This window comes from Maniola hyperantus, chromosome 15, assembly GCF_902806685.2.
Source record: "Maniola hyperantus chromosome 15, iAphHyp1.2, whole genome shotgun sequence".
Taxonomy (NCBI): domain Eukaryota; kingdom Metazoa; phylum Arthropoda; class Insecta; order Lepidoptera; family Nymphalidae; genus Maniola; species Maniola hyperantus.
The window spans coordinates 4,728,901-4,742,955 of NC_048550.1; the positions used below are offsets into that span (position 1 = coordinate 4,728,901).

The 14,055-nt window shown below is 36.4% G+C and overlaps 1 long non-coding RNA gene across 1 annotated transcript in view; it reads right to left on the minus strand.

The window, feature by feature from the left end:
- Positions 1-12,981, minus strand: part of LOC138403309 (uncharacterized) — a 29,570-nt gene extending 16,589 nt beyond the window's left edge. The window contains exons 1-2 of the long non-coding RNA XR_011237593.1: positions 12,825-12,981; positions 2,156-2,237 (exon numbers count right to left, since the gene is read on the minus strand). This is a non-coding gene — a long non-coding RNA (uncharacterized lncRNA). The remainder of the gene's footprint in view (positions 1-2,155; positions 2,238-12,824) is intronic.
- Positions 12,982-14,055: the final 1,074 nt, after the last annotated feature.

A 14,055-nucleotide genomic window follows, 5' to 3' on the forward strand; every position in this document is an offset into this window, starting at 1 on the left:
ATCTACCACTGGTTCGGAATGCCTTTCCTGCCGAGAAGAACCAGCAAGAAGCTCGGCGATTGCTCTTTTCAAATATTTGATATAGGTACAAGATTATGCCATGTATAAAATAGTATTTGCAGTCTTGTGCGTTGCTGGAACGAGCTGCAGGTCAAATCCACGCTCTTTTATCATTTAGATAATCTTCAATTGTGTAATATGCTTTTTTCAGGAGCATATTTTTAATAGATTTTTTAAACTTGTGCAAAGGTAAGTCCAAAATAGTTTGCGGGATTTTATTATAAAAGGTAATACAGTAATTCAGACGTTATAAGGCTCTTACAGACGGACAGACAGACAAGTACAATTTCACTCAAGTAGACTTTTAGAGACCTCGCTTCGCTCGGTCAATCACAGGTACTGCAATCGGGATTAAGTATTCTGTTAAAATAATGTCCACATCGAATAATATAGATGACAATTGACAATATATCTATTATAATATAATGGAACCGAAACAAATTCTATTTGATCAAGTACTTAGTAAAGCCGTTGCATTCTCTCTAGCACGAGGTATGCATCTGAGGCATTGACGTTGCCTATACAAGGAAAGGAATACAAAAAGATGCCAGTGACGTAGAGTCGAGGAATGCGCGATGCTGTGACGCAAAGCCTATTTCTATGGAGACAAAATCTTTACTGTCCATATAAGACGGCTGTAGTTACAGAGCGTAGGTAGAATTTGTAATAGAAATAAGAATTATTATACTCCTATCATCATAATATGATAGAGCTTTTAATTGTAGCTACTAAGCTAGGTAAGTATATCCGTTTATTGTAATTTATACGCGTTAAATTAAATTAAACCGTAAATTACAATTTTACTTAAGTAATACCAAGCGGGCTTGATTTGTAAAGTGCCTAATTAACTTGCTTAAAAAGTATAATATTATGAATGTATGTAAATAAGTTCATTTAGATAGGAGTAAGTTTTATTTATAATTTTAATTTATTTATCTTTAATTAGAAAGCCAAAGCCTAATTTTACTTAAGATCTAGCAAATATTGTACAAAAATCATGATAATTCATTGCTATGATTTTTTAATAATAATTACGGTCGTGCCGTCCTATAGCAATTGAACCATGTAGGTACTCACTTATCATGTCATTGCCAATAAATAACGTTAATCAAGAATGATATTAGAATTTAGGTTTTTAAAAATCCCATAGGAACTCTTTGATTTTTCGCGATAAAAAGTAGCCTATGTCACTCTCCAGGTCTGAATTAATTTTACAAATGCAAAAAATCACGTCGATTCGTTGCTTCGTGATTGAAGGACAAACCAAGAAACAAACAGCCCCCCAATTGTGTAAGAATAACCATTTCATGGCTATCGCAATCGTCAAGAATTCTGCGCTTTGATTGGCTGTGAAAAAATGTAAACAGCGAATCAACCAATCAAAGGGCAGAATTTCTTGACGATTGCGATAGCCATGAAATGGTTATTCTTACACAATTGGGGGGCTGGTTCCTATCTATAAGTGTGACACGCACTTCACCGGTTTTACGTTTTTAATAGCCCCTTCTGAGAACAATCTATACGTTGACCCCTTTGGCGGAGTCTACGTCCTTCCGTTTATTCAACCAGTACTTCATATTCGAGACACGTTTTGGACGTGATTGAATTAATATTTTGGTAGGTACCTTTGTCTGCTTATATCTCGGCGCGGCGCAAACCTTTCGCATGGTCTTTAGGAAGCTATAGGTCTGATACGTTTTAAATAGGTACGTGTATGAACTAAGTTTATCTTGAATTTGACTATATAATAAGTAAATATATAGTATATAATAAGTAAGTATATAGTTATATGAGTAAATAGATAAGTTGGTAACGTTTTAAAAGTACGCTTAATAATATTATATTGTTATTGGTCCCTAATCGAAAGCAAAGAAGATTTCATTAGTAAATCCCCAAGTCTGGCAATAAAAATTCGTTGGTCAAAAGGTTGAAAATTTAGCCTTTGGTTGATTTCCTGCCAGATTTGAGGATTGACTAGTCAAACTTAGAATCAGTAGGTAACTAAATGACTAAAATTTCGTTTCTTGACTTATATAAATAAAAAATAGTTTGTACCTATAGTATACCTAATTACCTGATATGTATATAGACTCACTTTTGTTTTCTTTCATAGAACATTCATCATATATAGGGTTGTCCAAATAAAATTATCCATCATCCAATTTTGATTTTTATATCTGTAACAAAAAAAAATTTGTATAGTCCGTACAAAATGACTTCTCACGCGCTATTTTATCTCTATGAGTCAACTGTCACGTCAAAAGTTCGGTTCACTATTAAAATAGGGACTAAAATCGGACTTTTGACAAGAAAATTGTCAAAAAAGTTAAAATGGCGCGTGAGGAGTTAAATTTTACGCGTTATATAAAATATTTATAAAGGTAGGTGCTAGTCTAGCACCTACGTATTTTTATAATATAGAGTAAAAAGATACGTTTCTTATTGTCGATAATGGAAGTAAGCAGGTGATAATGGTGATATAATATTGGTTTGATAATGACGAATAGCTAATAAGTGTAGGTACCTACCTATGTGAACAAGGCAATGAACGATTAACACATCCGATAATAGTTTTCCCGTTGCTTAAATAATTTGAAGCAAACAGTAACTCATTGTACAAAACCAATATCTAATTATTGCTATTCGAGGAAACTGCGCGCACGCATCCAAGTGTCAATTTAATCATGCAGAGCTCAATATAGCGTACCTAATACCTATAGTATGATGTCACCTTGAATTGCGAACGTAGTGATTAAACATATTTTTGCTTTTAGTTTATATTTCCACTGTTTTACCAATCACTATCTAATATATTATCTGAAAATCCTATTTTATATAAAAGTTGGGGTGTTATAAAAATCTACTAGTAAAATCTTAGATTTTTAGATTCAGCAGCGGTTTGAGCTGCATTTTAATAATATTATACCTATAACAGTCATGAGTCAGTTATAAAGAACTCGTATGTAGAAAAAGTTTATTTTTGAAGGAAAAATTATCACTATCTACTACTGTAACGGACTAGAGATTTTTTTAATACATATTTGACTGCTGCTTTTCTACGCGTGGATTGGGCTTGTAGAATCCTGTAGGATTCTTAACCTGTAGGATCTTTATTTTCCCAGAATTGTTAATCCTACGTCCTTCTCCAGGTAAGTGACAAGTGTTTAAGTTGTATGACTTTCGTTAGAATCGTTCGAATAGTTGAGGCGTGAGGCGTGAATCTTCCTACACGGAAGATAACACAAAAGTTTGAATTTAAATTAGTAGGTAGGTAGGTACTAAGGCTTATATTTTATAAACGTAACAATGTCAGCCCACCTTTCCAAATTAGATACTAATGCTTATAAGACTACGTGCCCTTGAAATTTATAAATAATATACAAATATAATTAAGTAAGTATGTCCAACGATTGTGTTTGGAATTACCCCAAAACTAAAATAGTACCTACGCGATGTCATCGTGGTTAGCTCGCTGATTCTAAATATAAAGATCTATTTTAAGATCCATGATCGTATCGACGTACACACGCATCTAGTACGAGAATACAAAGAGATAAATGCACTTATAATAAATCGTCTAGTAGTTAGGTACTTCTTGTATTCCAATAATAAGGGAGCTGGTGGCATTTAGAAATTATTAACTTATGTGCCGGATTATGCAATAAACTGTCCTCCATAACTTGTTCACGTCATCTAGGTAGCTGCTAATTATTCATGAGTTTTGGTCAGCTGTTTCTACCTTGTTAACGATCCAAGACATTAATGTCGAAACTACATATCACAACACAATTAATTTTTTTTTAAATTGCCGGTGTTAGCGTACTCTATCAATACAATTATAAGGTTTTGGCAAAAAGTTTATGCAGGAAAGAAATCAGGCACGCTTTTTCTCTCTTTATCGCAAGGAAAATAGGAGACCTCGCTTCCATTCGGTGGATTTTTATGTAATTGAATTTTACTGAACCTATAAAAATTTACTGTTTGGCGTCTGGCAACTTTTTAATACTAAAAGCACAGATTAGAGAAGACTTCTTTTATCTATGACTAAAAGTAGGTATAACTAAGAGTAAGAATGGAGTAAGACTAAAAGCTTTATAATATGCCACTTCAAACGTCACGTCGATCTAATTAGAAAACGACATGGCCTGGCCACCAGCTTTCTATCTAGCTACAATACAAAGTTGCAAAGTGTAAATCGAGCACTAAGTATTTTAAAGACAGATTTATTTAAAATAAATATTCATGTAATGATAAGCAATAATTTAAAAGCTATAAAGTCAAAACCCCAGATACAAGATAAACTTTAGAAAAGGTTACCTATTTTGGATCAGTTATAGCGGTACTTAAAGGACAATGGTGCTAGATCTCTAAACTAAATTGACAGGGCAGGATAGAAAGTGTCCCCGGGTAGCAAGCGATTTCTGTACCTTTCGTCAACATCGTTTAAACTGATAGGCCGTGAAAATGTAACAGACAGACAGACACACTTTCGCATTTATGACATTAAGTATAGGATAGAGATAATATTATGTCGATTTAAGTAATATAAGTATAGTTTGGACTTAGGAGATTTGCGACTCTATTACAACTCTATTATTAAGAAATGCTGTTTGTAAACTAAAACAGCTGAAATTAATAAATCAATAAATTTTGTATAACAGTAATGACAGAACGATGAGGCCGCGGCAGACAGTTATCATTATATAACCAGCTGGGAACAGGTTCGGGCCACATTCCTGAGGGACGCCAACTCGCCGCAATGAAACCTAATTACCCGTCACAAGATATGCACAACAAACTTGCTTGTCATTGGCTATGGGCTATTTTATTTGTCTATACTAATCTTTTTAGTAGTATTAGATGCAACAAACATTCTTTAATTTATTTTCAGACTGTAATCTGAAAAAGCTAATCTCCACAAGGGCTAACTTAGATTTTGTATATTAGGTACATAGATTCAAACGTTGACTGGACCAGGCAACATATCTAACGCACGCATTTTGAGCTGGAAGAAGCAGTGAGCTAGTTGCATTGGGATATTATAGGATTGTCAGAAGTCCAAAGATAGGGGGGGGAAGACTCGATAATTCTTAAATCTGGCAAAGTCATAAACTTAGATTCAATTTTAGCTGCAGTTTAAATTTGGAGAATATAATATTATGTTATTAGTATAAAATTGTGCATTTTTAGAAATGGGTAAATAAAAAAGAAGCAGTTTTCAAAAAAATATATAGATAAAAGACTCAGCATAAAAAAATAGACGAATTGAAAAACCAAGAAGTGGTCCATCCATTCCACATCAGACAGACAATAAAATGGTATATTTATTGCAAAAATGCCACACGCCAAAAACACGGCGCGTGCTCTTATAGGATAATATTAATAGTAGAAATTTATAATCCACAAAATATTTAAATGGACCTAAATAACATTTTCTTTAATTTAATAGAAATCGATGCATAGATAATAAACTGGTTTCTGGCGAAATTTTATCTTCTATTTTAAAACTTTAAACTAACAGGTTTGTGTGAAAATTAAATTATACAAAACTATGCATTGTATATTATGTACCTACCTGCATATATTTTATGGTTATACGTAATTAGTTAGTTACTTTTTGTTGCATTTGTCTAATAAATATCTAACTGTTCTACATAATAATTAGAAATACTTAATAACATGTTTTGTAGGTTTTAACAGCTGTTGTGTATTAACAGTTTAGTTAAGTTGATTTCGCTGTCTTTCGTCCTTTCTCTTGAACAACCTTCAAAATTCACATTATTAATCAGCTTTTTGTATTTGTGTATAAATATCTAACAAGTTTAACTAATTTTTATCATCTGCCCTGCCATATTGAATTTATTTCCAAAAAATTAAAGCCTATTAAATTTATTATATTTTATTAGATACCCCATACATCTAAATCTGTTCAGGCATTTAAAAGGTATGCTGGAACTTATTTTATTGTATATAACGGGTATGTTAAACCACGAAATAAGCTTAAAATCTTTGGTGTGCTGGAAATTGGATAATCTTTATTCCAACTCTTACACATCTTCGCTAATAAGCGATAAGGCCGCCTTTTGTATCTTCCTTCTGTCTGTGTTTTTTATTCTTTAATGTAATCCTTCTTGTGGTTGTGCAAATAAAGCGTATTTATTATTATTATTATACATGAATCCTGAAACATTAAATAGACTTCTTTTTTGGGTAGTCGTGTATATAGTAAGTACCTAGTAGGGTAGGCATAAGTAGTTAGGTACATATTACAATCGTTGCATATAGATAGTAATAAATGAAAACATCGGACTAGTCACGTTTCATTTATCAGCATAATAATTAGTTTTATCAATGTCTTGGAAAATACTGGAGGCGGGCCAATTTTTTCCGGAAAATGTAATCTTGTGGATGTGCACAGGCATTCCGATCTAAATATACTAGTGACGGTGTGCAGTGCGTGGTGACGTTCGGAACATGACGCGGCGCCCACGTCAGCATATTTGCCACCTATTGAATCATTTGAATCACGCGCCTGATCGTCCACCTCTCACGGCTCTCGCAGATCGCACGAGCTTTATTAGAAAAAAAAAACCGGCCAAGTACTAGTCAGGCTCGCGCGTTTGAGGGTTCCGTACTACAGTCGTATTTTTTCAACATTTTGCACGATAATTGAAAAACTATGATGCATAAAAATAAATAAAAATCTGTTTTAGAATGTACAGGTGAAGACCTTTCATATGATACCCCACTTCATATAGTCACTCACTTCGAAAGTTGAAAATACTAATTATTAATTCATGGCCACAATTTAATTTTTTTTGTGTGATCTAACCCTAAATTCACGGTTTTCAGATTTTTCCCCAAATGTCAGCTATAAGATCTACCTACCTGCCAAATTTCATGATTCTAGGTCAACGGGAAGTACCCTGTAGGTTTCTTGACAGACAGACAGACAGACAACAAAGTGAGCCTATAAGAGTTCCGTTTTTCCTTTTGAGGTACGGAACCCTAAAAATGTGATGAAGAAAAACTTCACGTAGGTACTAATTGGTTGACGTGGAAATACGTGTGCGCGTATATACCTAATAGCGTCGAAGCTGATCTGAAGTCTTTCTGTTTGACGTCCATTCTAGCGCTGTGGTAAGCGCTGGGGTCCTGTTAGTGGGAGATCCCGGGGTCGATTCCCGGCAGGGGTTTGGAAATTTAAAATTTCTAAATTTCTGGTCTGGTCTGGTGGGAGGCTTTGGCCGTGGCTAGTTGCAACTCTACCGGTAAAGCCGTGCCGCCAAGCGATGTAGCGTTCCGGTACGATGCCGTGTAGAAACCAAAAGTGTAAGGGTTTCATAAAAACTGTCATACACGCATCCATCCATCCATACCACCAGGTGAATCTGCAGTCAAGGCCTAACTTGTATCTGAATATAAAAAAAACTAAATTTAAAATCTACAACTCTTTCCTTTTTATCATTGTTAAATAAGGACGGGACACGATTATATGTATAATTACAAATGCATATAGATTATTGGTTCTACCTTACTCTGGTAAAAGGTTTTCAAGGTTTGACAGTTCTTAACTAATGTATAGTTTCTTTTGACCTTTCTTATAAGAAAGCAGTCTAACTTAATACGGCTTGGGCATACTTGCGCGAAAACTTTTTGATTTTAATTTTTTCTAGCATTTAGCTAGGTGTTAACTTAAAACTCTTTGAAATGCCTATAAATACTTACATCATTTTGTTTTCATGAAAATCTTACATCTAAAATGAACTGTTAGGCGAACTATATTAGTTACATTGTAATATTTTCAATAAAAAATTAACCATTATAAGTAATATTAATTGTAACTATTAATTTTAACATAAACATACATATAGGTTGGTAAGGGTAGGTACTACACCTCACAAGTTTATCTGTTGCACAAGTTTAGCTGTTGGCAGTCAGGTTTCGAGGTTGGCAGGCAGGTTGGGTATTTGTAGCCAAACATGTTCTCATGTTTGGCTACAAATACCCAATGTCCTCCAGCAAAATAGGCAAATATTTAACTAAGTTAAATGTCAGACTGGATGCATTCGAGACTCCGTCACAGCGGGTTATCAAAGAGCAAACTGCCTACATTATCACCATCTGATAACTGATAAGAGTGATAAGCCATTCTTCACTCGGCGAAGAAAGTTAAACTGATAACGTGCTAAAATAGCGAAACGCCGGCGGTAATTGATAACACGTCATCAGAAAATTGGCCTTCAGAATATTTTTTTAATTACGTTGCATGCCAGAAATATTTTAAAATTAAATTATATTTAAGTAGAAATATCCCGTAAAATACATACTACAATACTACCTATATCAATTTATCTTTACAAAGTGATAATGACTAAGACCTACTTATATAAGTTAGATCTTCTATTGGGTATATATATATATATATATATATATATATATATATATATATATATATATATATATATATATATATATATATATCAGTCATCGCTAAGAACAAGGATTCTTAGCCCTCCCAAGAATTTTCTAGGCATTTCCACAGTATAGCAAATAATTGATTCAAAATAATATACAGTAGAATAGACCAAATATACAAATCAGAATAGACAATAGTATTAATAGGATCTAGTTAGGCAAGAACACATTAGTAGATATAAAATTTTAACTTGAATTGAAATAATATAATTAGCACTTTGGATTGACGTCATTAACTCAGCAAAAACAGTCGGTCATAGAGTTAAAGTTATGAATGAAATGTAAATGGAATCATAATTTTCTATTATTCTGCAATGGTTGTTGGCGTGCAAGGTTCTAACTTCAAACCGGCTCAGTCTGTGACTCACTTATTCGGACCCACGACCCTCCCACTCGGCACGGCTATGTAGAGTCACGGCAGAGGCGATGCTTCTGCATGTCTAGTTACAATTAATGTGATCCCACTAGGGCTAGGGAATCGGGACTTTTGACTGTTCACAGTCCAATGCCCTAAGCACGTTCGACCGTAGCACGGTACAGTCCGTGCATAATATACCTAAGAAGATACTTCGAATCATGTCGAAACGGCCGAAATTAATACCTATAATCAATCCTATCTGTAATATGTCGATAACTTCGAGGAAGATAATAATTTCTACAAAGATTACTATTTTTTACAATCGAACAGGTAACACCTGGAACAAGGAACAGGGAACAGTAACCTATACTGAAAGAAGTTGTGTGGAAAATTCAGGCTACACTCTACAGCAACCTTCGTTAGCGGTAGGTACTTATAATCGGAAGTTTATATTGTATTAAAACCAAACGCAATATATTTTTAAATAGGTAATATTCAGAGCCTAAGTTAGAAAATTTTGATACTTAGATGGGAAAGATGGAGCAACGCTTTTTTTAGCAACCAAAACCTAAAATCTATTGTAGGTCTAACTCACGCACAAAAATCTTTTTCACAAGCGAGTAGATAAAGAACAAAGAAGGTATCTAAAGCAGGTACCATCTAAGTTAAAAAAAATCCGGTCAAGTGCGAGTCGGACTCGCACACGATTCCGTCCGTCGTATGAAGAAATACGTCTAGGTACTTAAAACTTTTTATTTATTTTAAATTTTCATGGCAGCGATTTTGAAAATTTTCAATAGAAATATAGATTCTGTGAAAATTCTAACTCTCTGCCTATTACGGTTCATGAGATACAGGCCGCTGACAGACTGACGGACGGACGGACAGCGGCGGCGGCTTAGTAATAGGGTCCCGTTGGCACCCTTCGTGTACAGAACGCTAAAAAGCTACCTACTTTGTTTCTGGAATAATAATATGATCGGGGTGGTGACTAATCAGTAGCGGCCGACAAGTCTCAACATGAAAGCAAGGCGATCGCCCTCCAGACCTCCGAGATAACCTCCACCCGCTTATTATTATGAACCGTAGGTATAAGCACTCTTATTATACTGCCGTTTGACTTAAAAATAAAATATACGTGGTTTATACAAGGATTACAGTCCTCTGTAATGAAATCCTTTCTTCAGTAAATTAGCCGATTCCGAACAAGTGGGAGACTATTACAAGGTCTTCTTACTTGTCTTTCACAGGTAAAGGCATCAAGAACAACTACTTAATATAAATAAAATAATTATTCCAGGCTTTTTTTTTTCGGGTTTGAAACATCAAGTTTGTGTTCCTTCTATAATTTTCCTTCATTCCTTCCATAATTTTTAATTCCTTCTATAATTCTTTTAATTCCTTTCTATAATTTTTTAATGTAAGTATTCGTTCATAAGCAAATTAGACTTTTCTTTCCAGTTTCTAGATGTAATTAACCTTTTAACTCCATATCAATCTAGTATCTGTGCTAGTCATAGTATAACTACTGCATTAGTTAAAATTACTGTTACATTTTGGTATGGATGCTCAGTGTGATTTCAGCAATGCTTTCAATATTGTTGATTATGAACTACTTTTCGCTATTCTAGCTGTGATTTTAGTTTCTCTTAACAAATCTCCTAGGGTCGTTGACCAGTTTTACAATTACGAAGACAGTGGATACGTGTGGAAAATTTTCCGACTGTTGTTTGATAAATGCCGGCGTAACACAAGGTGGCGTGATGCCTCCTCTTCTTTTTATCAGTCCAATTACTCGGCATAAATTCGAAACCGCTCTTCAAGATCATCATCATCAACAACAACCCATCGCTGGCCCTCTTCCGAGTCTCCTATCAGATTGAGAAGGTTCCTCTCAGATTTAAGTCATAGTCCACCGCGCTGGTCAAGTGTGTATTGGCAGATTACACACATTGATAACATTATGAAAAACTCATAAACTCTCAGGCATGCATGTTTCTTGAGGTCGGTTACAAAGGACGTGTTAAGGCCGAGTATTGACCCCGGGCGGGAACGAAGCGAGTGTCCGACAAAACAGGAATGGACATGTCTCTGAATCAGTTATTAGCGAAGTAAAGTTTATAGAGTCAACGATCGTCATTTTTTAAAATCTCTTACAGGTTTGGCTCTTGAATATGATCTCACCTGATAGGGTGATAAATGATGCTCTAATTTTGATGGTAGCTGATGGTTATCTGGAGCAAATATGAATAAGTAGAGAAAACAGAGAGAATTTAATTGGCACAATTGGTATCTGGGTTGCTAAAATGGTGTGGCTTTATAGGTTAAATGGGGAGAGAGTCAGTGCGTGTCTGACCTTCGTTATTATATAAAAGCTGAAAATAGCATGGTGGAATCCCCCTGCTAGACAGCCTTCGTCCAAAAGCGCTTGCCGTTATTTATGTAGTAAATTAAAGCTGGATAGGTAGGTACCTACTTACTTTAAAAATTAATTTGTGTCGTATTATTCTTTTATCAAATTCTTGTAAATTTTTCTTCTAAACCTGGCCATAGACGAATATCATCTTCGCTAGTGGTTCAACATGAGCTCAAGCCTCAAGGTCATTGTTTAGTTAGGGCAACAACGCAAAGTCTAATTAGCTTGGTTGCCACCCTCCGATAGAAAATTGCACTAGAAGAGGAAGACTATTTTATTACTTAAACTTAGGTACAAGTCTCAAAACTCTACAATACAGTCATTTTAATCAGTGTAAGTACATAATTTCGGCAATGGAACAGGTTATTTAAAAACGATATAAAGGAAACGATATCAGCATTTCACAAGTGCTCATTATTTTGCTTAGAATTGTGTTGTTATCAGTGACATTGTCGTAGAGTTCACCGATCAGCGCAGGCGACGACAAGCGATCGCCGCTGCTGACGTCAGGCGCATACGTGCTCACTGCTCGCCCATACATGATCACGGCCTTCTGAGGAACGCCGCGAAAACTGCACATGTCATAGAACCACAGATAACCTCCTCATATCTTTGATCCGTACGAACTATCGTATCAACCACTGCTTGTTGCATTATTGAATTTCATTTATAACTTTATTTTAAACAAGTTTATCATTGATATCATCATAATATACCTAGTAAAGTTACGATCAAAACAGCACATTTTGTAATGTTAACATTGGATTTCATTTCTCGTTTTGCGGTGTAACCCAATATGTGATTCAAATTACTTTAATGGTAAACCTACGGTGGACGCGATCAGTAAGGGCGACGGAATTATGTATAAGTAATATGACGGAAGCGGCGCTTGCGTCAGAGGAAGGGTGAAGCGCTTCTTTTTTCCAGCGATACCGCGCGATAACCAGACTCAGATGGAAGAGGAAAAAAAAGAAGCGGAAATACACGTCCGTCTGTCAATGTGGCGACAATGCCGTGCTATTTGTGTTAAACGAGCGATTTATTTCAGTCGGTCGAGGCGTGAATGTCCGCAACGGAATTTCGGTCGTGACGAATCTGATTCCGTTAGCTTGTTGCGATTTGCGGATGCGAGAGAGTTGCCGCCGGTACGGAGAGGAGCCGGCGGTATGGCCGGGAGCGCAGCGGCACACGGCCGGCAGCATGGCGACACGCGAGATACTTGTTGCCGAGCAGACGCGGTCGCGCTGTCGCCCACCGTCCCGTCCCCTGCACGCTGCGCCGAGTGCCGAGCCTCGAGAGCCGACATGCCAGCACGGCCCTCTCCACTGCCATTATTTGCACAAAAGGAAAATTCGAGATGCGGCTGAGTCATTACCCCGTTCACAAACACCGATGTCGCATTTCGCATGGCAACACTTTTTCTTTAATTTGCGTTTTGCAATTTGAGCAAATGGCACTTTGTGTTGAAATAATTTCTTCTCAGAATGTGACAATGCACTTTTTGTCCCTTACCTTGAAAGGTCAACCTCCGGGAGGGCAGGCGTCAAGCGACGGCACATGACCGACGCTCGGGCCGGTCGCGGTGCTCACTCACTGCATTGTACACGGCAATATCCAATCGACAATCACACTGAACGATAGCGCATAGGAGAATATTCACGTCGCTACTACTCCGACTCGTGCGTCAACCGAGCTGTCGCGCGCTCACGGAACTGACTGCGCTGGCGCACCATTTGGGTCACTGTCATTCTGTGGAGGGGCGGACACACGTTTGCCTGAAATATTGGCGTCTCGCGAATATGTTTCATTTCATCGACGCGGGCGTTTTCCCCTTCTGACGTGCACCAATGTGCTTGCGGCGGCGTCCAATCTCGCTCGCGATTTTTGGCGGTCGATGCCACTCACTCTTTTTGCGCTGTCATCTTATTGCATTACAATCTTTTTGCTCTTAGTAGAGTGAGTTTTCTGCACATATTTTTAGAAAGGTTTTGACACTGTTGTTGCAACTCACTTGCAACTGTACAAAATGTTGATGAATTGAAGGCTGGATGAAAGTTTGAATGAAAGACTTTTCTTTAATTTTAGATAAGGAATTATTTAAATGAAAATTGGTAAGTATTTGGGCTTTCGGTTAAAAAATAAAGTTAAAGGTATTTCAGGTTTTTAAGAAAATTAGAGAAAGGGAAGGAAAAATACAAAGGATTTTTCCAAGGCAGGTAGAGAATTATACAGAAAGTGATCTAGTAGGGTACATGTGATTTTTAAGAATCTAATTCCACGCAGGCAGTCAAATGGCATAAGCTAGTCACATAACTTTGTAAAATCAAAACTAAAATTGACCTACCTATTTATTTTGGATCTTCAATCGTTTTTTCTTCGTTTGTACAATATTTTCGTTTGATTGTAGGGCTGGCCCTGAAGTCTGTAGGTATAATTATGAAAGACTTGTTTTCATTAAAAAGTATTCGTAAGTATTTTTACAGATTATTAGCTAGCTATTATCAACTTGCGTTGACACATTGGCCCCGTGTCATATCAGGGAGACAGCATCAAGACCGGGAGCTGCAGCAGAAACAGCTGAAAACGGCAAGCGGCGCAAGTATGCCTCTCTTATAGAGAGTTACATTTTTGTTCCGTTTGCCGTGGAGACCCTGGGGCCATTGGAGTCTTAGTGCTATTTTTTTACGAGATATTTCACCGCGATTAATAGCCTCATCGGGTGACAGAAGGGCTGGCTCATTTT